General features: G+C 42.7%; 1 protein-coding gene across 1 annotated transcript in view; it reads right to left on the reverse strand.

Annotated features, from left to right (window-relative positions):
* The window catches only part of LOC128666663 (CCAAT/enhancer-binding protein gamma), a 24,378-nt gene extending 15,430 nt beyond the window's left edge, over window positions 1–8,948 (reverse strand). Inside the window, exon 1 of the mRNA XM_053721383.1 lies at window positions 8,792–8,948. The gene's annotated coding sequence lies outside the window, so the exon portion shown is untranslated. The remainder of the gene's footprint in view (window positions 1–8,791) is intronic.
* Between the last annotated feature and the right edge of the window lie 281 nt (window positions 8,949–9,229).

Below are 9,229 nucleotides of genomic sequence, written 5' to 3' on the forward strand. Positions count from 1 at the left end.
GAAGAGAGAGAGAGAGAGAGAGAGAGAGAGATAGAAAAGAGAGAGAGAGAGAGAGAGAGAGAGAGAGAGATAGAAAAAGAGAGAGAGAGAGAGAGAGAGAGAGATAGAAAAAGAGAGAGAGAGAGAGAGAGAAGAGAGAGAGAGATAGAAAAAGAGAGAGAGAGAGAGAGAGATAGAAAAAGAGAGAGAGAGAGAGAGAGAGAGAGAGAGAGAGAGAGAGAGAGAGAGAGAGAGAGAGAGATAGAAAAAGAGAGAGAGAGAGAGAGAGAGAGAGAGAGAGAGAGAGAGAGAGAGAGAGAGAGAGAGAGAGAGAGAGAGAGAGAGAGATAGAAAAAGAGAGAGAGAGAGAGAGAGAGAGAGAGATAGAAAAAGAGAGAGAGAGAGATAGAAAAAGAGAGAGAGAGAGATAGAAAAAGAGAGAGAGAGAGATAGAAAAAGAGAGAGAGAGAGATAGAAAAAGAGAGAGAGAGAGATAGAAAAAGAGAGAGAGAGAGATAGAAAAAGAGAGAGAGAGAGATAGAAAAAGAGAGAGAGAGAGATAGAAAAAGAGAGAGAGAGAGATAGAAAAAGAGAGAGAGAGAGATAGAAAAGAGAGAGAGAGAGATAGAAAAAGAGAGAGAGAGAGATAGAAAAAGAGAGAGAGAGAGATAGAAAAAGAGAGAGAGAGAGATAGAAAAAGAGAGAGAGAGAGATAGAAAAAGAGAGAGAGAGAGATAGAAAAAGAGAGAGAGAGAGATAGAAAAAGAGAGAGAGAGAGATAGAAAAAGAGAGAGAGAGAGATAGAAAAAGAGAGAGAGAGAGATAGAAAAAGAGAGAGAGAGATAGAAAAAGAGAGAGAGAGATAGAAAAAGAGAGAGATAGAAAAAGAGAGAGATAGAAAAAGAGAGAGATAGAAAAAGAGAGAGATAGAAAAAGAGAGAGATAGAAAAAGAGAGAGATAGAAAAAGAGAGAGAGAGAGAGAGAGAGAGAGAGATAGAAAAAGAGAGAGAGAGAGAGAGAGAGAGAGAGATAGAAAAAGAGAGAGAGAGAGAGAGAGAGAGATAGAAAAAGAGAGAGAGAGAGAGAGAGAGAGAGAGAGAGAGATAGAAAAAGAGAGAGAGAGAGAGAGAGATAGAAAAAGAGAGAGAGAGAGAGAGAGAGAGAGAGAGAGAGATAGAAAAAGAGAGAGAGAGAGAGAGAGAGAGAGAGAGAGATAGAAAAAGAGAGAGAGAGAGAGAGAGATAGAAAAAGAGAGAGAGAGATAGAAAAAGAGAGAGAGAGATAGAAAAAGAGAGAGAGAGAGAGATAGAAAAAGAGAGAGAGAGAGAGAGAGAGAGATAGAAAAAGAGAGAGAGAGAGAGAGAGAGAGAGAGATAGAAAAAGAGAGAGAGAGAGAGAGAGAGAGAGATAGAAAAAGAGAGAGAGAGAGAGAGAGAGAGAGATAGAAAAAGAGAGAGAGAGAGAGAGAGAGAGAGAGAGAGAGAGAGAGAGAGAGAGAGAGATAGAAAAAGAGAGAGAGAGAGATAGAAAAAGAGAGAGAGAGAGATAGAAAAAGAGAGAGAGAGAGATAGAAAAAGAGAGAGAGAGAGATAGAAAAAGAGAGAGAGAGAGATAGAAAAAGAGAGAGAGAGAGATAGAAAAAGAGAGAGAGAGAGATAGAAAAAGAGAGAGAGAGAGATAGAAAAAGAGAGAGAGAGAGATAGAAAAAGAGAGAGAGAGAGATAGAAAAAGAGAGAGAGAGAGATAGAAAAAGAGAGAGAGAGAGAGAAAAAGAGAGAGAGAGAGATAGAAAAAGAGAGAGAGAGATAGAAAAAGAGAGAGAGAGATAGAAAAAGAGAGAGATAGAAAAAGAGAGAGATAGAAAAAGAGAGAGATAGAAAAAGAGAGAGATAGAAAAAGAGAGAGATAGAAAAAGAGAGAGATAGAAAAAGAGAGATATATATATATATATCATATACGTGTGTATATGTGTATTATCCATGACCCTTACCATGCTAGTGATAGTATATTTGCCCCTTTTACCATCTGGGAGGCAATATATGAGCCTGAATGGCAAGACAGCCAGGCTACGGAATAGTTTTTTCCCCCCAAGAGTTGTTACCTTGCTCAACAAGAACTTTTAATCTTTTGTAACCCTTTCGTGTCAGGGCTAAAGTGCCTACATCAGAATAACTGTTCTGATGTAGACAAATTAAAACCACACGATCGCGAGATTTCAATTATTGGATCGCGTCTGGGGGGCGTCCCTACAACCCTAGGAACGCCCTCCAGACCGCGATCAAATCCTGATAGCATAGAAGGCTTCAGGACAGCCGTTAGCTATGACGTTCTATTCCGTCATAATGGCCAGTCTAATTATGACAGAATAGAACGGCATAACGGCTTTAAAAAGTTAATGACTTTTTTAACCTTATAGAGAAGATTCTGATTAAAATGGTTGCTTATTTTGAATATCTTTACTCTGTTGATAATTTATTATCAACTTATCATAAGTACCAGGACTTTATTGTTCCTTTCTTTTCCTTATTCATTATACACCTATTGCACAATGCACTTTGATGAACTTATAACTTTATTGTCCATTTTACATTTATATTAGTGTAAACATACACATAGCTTTTACCTATAACTCACGTATTTTATAAAAAAAAAAACACTTATATTCACAATGTATATTTATATATGTTTATTAGCTGTATATATTTTCATTGCACTTTACATATTTTCTGTGGTATGATAATAATTTGCAGATATGTCACTTATGTTATTTCTGTTTTGTCCACATCAGATTTACCATCTCATAGTACTTTTTTATGTTATGGATGGGTTAGATACTTAATCACATTTTGTTGTCTCTGTTTTTTTACTTTGTACAATGACAATAAATGAATCTAATCTATCTACAAAGACATAAAATTACATATATATTTATATTTTCACACACACACCTATGTATATACACACCACAAGGACAGCTACTTAAGCACCACAGAAAGAGCTTTCTCCTTCACGAACAGATTAAAATAATCATTTAAAGGAAGAAATCACAGCAAATGCTACAGGTTGCCCAGAATCTTTTTCTGTGAATAACTAAAAAAACAGCAGCTGCTGGGATTCAGTAGGAGAATAGACTTGTCACGTGCAGTGATAAGGTTACACCTCCTGTACAGTACCCAGTGCACCAGCAGCACACAGTGCCCCTAACCCTATAAGTACCCACACCATGTACTTACCCTCTCCGGCACCATGGCACCAAGAGTAACGCTACACGAACAATGTGCCTAGCAAGCATCTCACAAAGCCTCAGCTCACTAACTGCAGCCTATTCCTGTTATTTCCAGTAATCAGACACTCAGGAGTAAGGTCCCTGGGGGAAGGTGACACCTGTGTCCCTGGCAATGAATTATCTACAGCGTAAAACATAATGTCAGTGTAGTGCACCAAATGCAGCCTCTGTCACCTCTACCCATCAATACACAGGGAAGAACTGCACCCCAAAAACTGTCATCGTGACCCACCAGGACCCAGAGCAAGACTGCACCCTAATAACTGACCCAGAGCAGGTCGGCACCCCAATAACTGTCACTGTGTCCCAGAGCAGGTCTGCAAGCCAATAACAGTTGCTCCCCCTGTGACCTCAATAACTGAACCACACTAGCACCTTAACCGTGGTCCAGACCTGATCTCTCTGGCATTTCTATTGCACACATAAATATCACCCTATTAGAGACATGTTTGTGTACAGAGTATTTATGTGCTGCAAATACTTCATACTGTGACAATGGTTGGGAGACGCAAGTAGTGCCAGCAGCGACTCTTACTCATGTGAGATTCCTGTTCAGTCTGATGCCAGCAACTAATTTCAGCCATATTGCATCATCCCCTGCACAGGCCTTCCTGCAGGCACCGGGGCCCCAATGAGCTAGTGAGCATATGTGCTGGGGAACACGACAAAGAGAGGTGGCACAAACATACAGACAGCCACTATTAGCAAAATATAAGAATTAGTAGTCTTTAGAGGGAAAGTACTAACCCAATCATAAGATCAGGAATGACTTGGTCCTTATCTGTGATTTCACCACATACAAATAAATCAAGACAGACCGTGGGCAGATTCTTTACTCTGGCCCAACAGTTTCTGTAACGTATTATAGGGACATAATCAGCAGGTCACTGTGTGTATGTAGCACTCTAATGTAAGAAACCTAGGGCAGAACAGCAAACCATGCACCTTAGCTAGTCAATATCACAACTAGCCGAGCTGCAGGGGAGGTCCCTCAGTGAGTACAGAGACTAGCAGAGCTGCAGGGGAGGTCCCTCAGTGAGTACAGAGACTAGCAGAGCTGCAGGGGAGGTCCCTCAGTGAGTACAGAGACTAGCAGAGCTGCAGGGGAGGTCCCTCAGTGAGTACAGAGACTAGCAGAGCTGCAGGGGAGGTCCCTCAGTGAGTACAGAGACTAGCAGAGCTGCAGGGGAGGTCCCTCAGTGAGTACAGAGACTAGCAGAGCTGCAGGGGAGGTCCCTCAGTGAGTACAGAGACTAGCAGAGCTGCAGGGGAGGTCCCTCAGTGAGTACAGAGACTAGCAGAGCTGCAGGGGAGGTCCCTCAGTGAGTACAGAGACTAGCAGAGCTGCAGGGGAGGTCCCTCAGTGAGTACAGAGACTAGCAGAGCTGCAGGGGAGGTCCCTCAGTGAGTACAGAGACTAGCAGAGCTGCAGGGGAGGTCCCTCAGTGAGTACAGAGACTAGCAGAGCTGCAGGGGAGGTCCCTCAGTGAGTACAGAGACTAGCAGAGCTGCAGGGGAGGTCCCTCAGTGAGTACAGAGACTAGCAGAGCTGCAGGGGAGGTCCCTCAGTGAGTACAGAGACTAGCAGAGCTGCAGGGGAGGTCCCTCAGTGAGTACAGAGACTAGCAGAGCTGCAGGGGAGGTCCCTCAGTGAGTACAGAGACTAGCAGAGCTGCAGGGGAGGTCCCTCAGTGAGTATAGCGACTAGACCCAAGGCAGAATATACTGTGATCTAAAATGCCATTGCACAAAATGCAGAATGTCTGTGGAAAGAAGAGGACACTTGCAGAAACTGTTAGCGCTTTACCTTTGCAGCTCTGCTCCATATAAGGCTGTTCTCTTCTAGCTGCACTGTTAGTTTTCCTTAAAGGGACAGTATACTGTAAAATAGTTTTTCCCTTAATGTGTTTACAATTGCATTTTTTACCAACTGCAGAGTAAAAAATGTATGAAAATTAGCTTTTTAAGGTTTATTTCTGTATATTAAAGCTCTGATTTTGTGTTTTGAAGCCACAGCCTAATAAAATAGGTTGAGCTTGTAGGTATAATCAGATCTCATTACTGTATCACATTGTGCACATATACCTGCTTCTTTATCTTATATCTGTCCTTAAACAATCACCAGTACTTTGAGAGAACAATGGAAAATCAACATTGTATTACCTTATCTCTGCTTTATCACACTGGGAGTGAAATTTATTCTGCTGGCTGTGTTTACAAAGCTTATCTATAGCTGGTACGCGCGGCCACCAACTTTCAGAATAGGTGGGGATACCACATGCTAAATTAACAATTTCAAATGCCAATATAAGGGTAAAGGAGCTACTTGTAAACAATTTAATACACTCCAGCAGGTAAAGTGGATCATTGGGAACAAATTAAAGGGGAGAAAATTTTTGAGTAAACTGTCCCTTTAACATGATGCAACCAGAGCAAAGTACCATTTGAAAACAATAGTCACATACGAAGCATCTGTTCCGGTCTACAAAGCTGTTACTCCTTAACGTTCTCGTCAGCAATGCAACTCTTATATTACTAAATGAATGGGTGTAAGAAAAATTCTGGTTATAAAAAAGCCAGAAAAAAAAAATCTTAGATCATAGGCGCTAGTGAAAGCTTAAAATAGGCGACAATAGTGCATAAAAATTGTTTGTATAAGTGAAACTAATGGAATGTGTATATATGTGAACCTTCAGATGAAAATAAAAATAAAAGTGGGAAAAGATGAATTGGGTGAAGCCTAAAGGCTGAGAAAAAATAAACAAGATAAAAAATATATGTGCAAAATCTGCATAAATTTAATACCAATTACAAAATTAGAAAATTAAAAAAAAGATGAAATACATATACTGAACTCCACATGTGTTGATCAGGCGCAAATATAAAGTGTAGCATACAAATCGCAAAAATGTGAAACAAATCGCAACAATGATATAGGACTATGTTGCAAAGGTAAATACAATAAGGCAGTTGGAATAAAAACAGTACTAACAATAAAAGAGAACAGGTGGTCTCCAGACGAATGTTTGAATGAAATCGATCGACAAGCCAAGCGTTTAGTCACGAGATGAGGCTGTCATCTGAAGGTTCACATATACATATTCCATTAGTTTCACTTATACAAACTATTTTTTATGCACTATTGTCACCTATTTTAAGCTTTCACTAGTGCCTATGATCTAAGATTTTTTCTGGCTTTTTTATAACCAGAATTTTTCTTACACCCATTCATTTAATTTAATTAGAGGCTGGGGAGTCCTCACATTTTTCATAGGCCTAATAGGGTTTCTTAGCGCAGTAACCAATATACTTTTTTGAACTCTTATATTACTACATTTGTTCCCTTATGATTTATGTGATGTTAAACCATGAGCAAAGCAAACAAATGTATTCAAGAGATATTTTGAAAACTTAAAGAGACAGTCTACTCTAGAATTTGTATTGTTTCCAAAGATAGATAATCCCTTTATTTACCATTCCCCACTTTTGCATAACCAACACCGTTATATTAATATACTTTTTACCTCTGTGATTACCCTGTATCTAAGCCTCTGCAGACTGCTCCTTATCTCAGTTATATTAATATACTTTTTACCTCTGTGATAACCTTGTATCTAACCCTCTGCAGACTGCTCCTTATCTCAGTTATATTAATATACTTTTTACCTCTGTGATTACCTTGTATTTAACCCTCTGCAGACTGCCCCTTTATCTCAGTGCTTTTGACAGACTTGCATTTTAGCTAATCGGTGCCGACTCATAGGTAACTCCATAGGAATGCGCACAATGTTATCTATATGGCACACATGAACTAGTGCTGTCTAGCTGTGAAAAACTGTCAAAATGCACTGAGATAAGGGGTGGCTTTCAACAGCTACGAAATCAGTGCATGAGCCTACCTAGGTTTAGTTTTCAACAAAGAATACCAAAAGAACAAAGCAAATTTGATGATAAAAGTAAATTGGAAAGTTGTTTAAAATTACATGACCTATCTGAATCATGAGTTACATTTTTTTTTAAACACTATGACTTACCACCACTTTAACATTTATTTTTTTCTGTAGCTAATTTGCAATGTAATTTCCAACTAGTCTTCAGTTAATAAACAGTTAATAAACACATTAAAAATTGAGCTGGTGCTTTAGTGCAACTGCCTAATTTACATTTAAATAATTACTTGTGCCTATAGGCTCCTGTGACCCCCAGTCACACGTGCCTATAGGCTCCTGTGACCCCCAGTCACACGTGCCTATAGGCTCCTGTGACCCCCAGTCACACGTGCCTATAGGCTCCTGTGACCCCCAGTCACACGTGCCTATAGGCTCCTGTGACCCCCAGTCACACGTGCCTATAGGCTCCTGTGACCCCCAGTCACACGTGCCTATAGGCTCCTGTGACCCCCAGTCACACGTGCCTATAGGCTCCTGTGACCCCCAGTCACACGTGCCTATAGGCTCCTGTGACCCCCAGTCACACGTGCCTATAGGTTTCTGTTACACGTGTCTATAGGCTCCTGTTACCCCCAGTTACATGTGTCTATAGGTTCCTGTTACCCCAAGTTACATATGTTTTTAAACTCCTGTTATCCCCAATTACCTGTGTCTATTGGTTCATGGTACCTGTGTCTATAAGCTCCTGTTAGCCTATGGGCTCTTGGTACCAGAGCCTATGGGTTCCCGGTACCAGTGTTTATAGGCTCCTGTTAGCCCTCAGTTACCTGTGTCTATAGGCTCCCCCTGGTACCCGTGTCTATAGGCTCCCCCTGGTACCCGTGTCTATAGGCTCCCCCCTGGTACCCGTGTCTATAGGCTCCCCCCTGGTACCTGTGTATATAGGCTCCCCCCTGGTACCCGTGTATATAGGCTCCCCCCTGGTACCCGTGTATATAGGCACCGGTGTCTATAGGCTCCCCCTGGTACCCGTGTCCATAGGCTCCCCCTGGTACCCGTGTCCATAGGCTCCCCCTGGTACCCGTGTCCATAGGCTCCCCCTGGTACCCGTGTCTATAGGCTCCCCCTGGTACCCGTGTCTATAGGCTCCCCCTGGTACCCGTGTCTATAGGTTACCCCTGGTACCCGTGTCTATAGGCTACCCCTGGTACCCGTGTCTATAGGCTCCCCCTGGTACCCGTGTCTATAGGCTCCCCCTGGTACCCGTGTCTATAGGATCCCCCTGGTACCCGTGTCTATAGGTTACCCCTGGTACCCGTGTCTATAGTTTACCCCTGGTACCCGTGTCTATAGTTTACCCCTGGTACCCGTGTCTATAGGCTCCCCCTGGTACCCGTGTCTATAGGCTCCCCCTGGTACCCGTGTCTATAGGCTGCCCCTGGTACCCGTGTCTATAGGCGCCTGGTACCCGTCTCTATAGGCTACCCCTGGTACCCGTCTCTATAGGCTACCCCTGTTACCCGTCTCTATAGGCTACCCCTGTTACCCGTCTCTATAGGCTACCCCTGGTACCCGTGTCTATAGGCCCCCCTGGTACCCGTGTCTATAGGCAGCCTGATATTAGCCTTCAGTTACCTGTATATAGGTCTTGGAGTGTGTCCCCGGGGAGGGCTCCCACTGTTGCCCCTCCCCCGGCTGCCGTATACCCCCTCAGGTTTCGCTATTCCGACCGCTCCCGGTTGCGCAACGACTCAGGCGTCTACCTTTAAGAGCAGCATGATGCAACTCTGAGAGTGACATCCCTAGCAGCCAATAATCGTCAAGTATTTTTTTATCCCGCCTCCTAGCGAGGGGGTATGATGTCATGGGAGTGCGCGTGCTTTGTTGTTAGGTGCGCGCGACGATTTTAGGAAGCAGGCGCTGTGCGCGATCTCGTTACGACATAGTGAATCGGTCTCGCGCAGGAGGGTTGACCCCGTGCGTTGTGGATCGTGGTATAAGCAATGACCGCAGTCCCTTATATGTGAGAGAATAAGTGCGTGTGCACATTATTATTACCTCATGTTCAATAGT

The sequence above is a fragment of the Bombina bombina genome, chromosome 7 (assembly GCF_027579735.1).
Source record: "Bombina bombina isolate aBomBom1 chromosome 7, aBomBom1.pri, whole genome shotgun sequence".
NCBI classification, from domain to species: domain Eukaryota; kingdom Metazoa; phylum Chordata; class Amphibia; order Anura; family Bombinatoridae; genus Bombina; species Bombina bombina.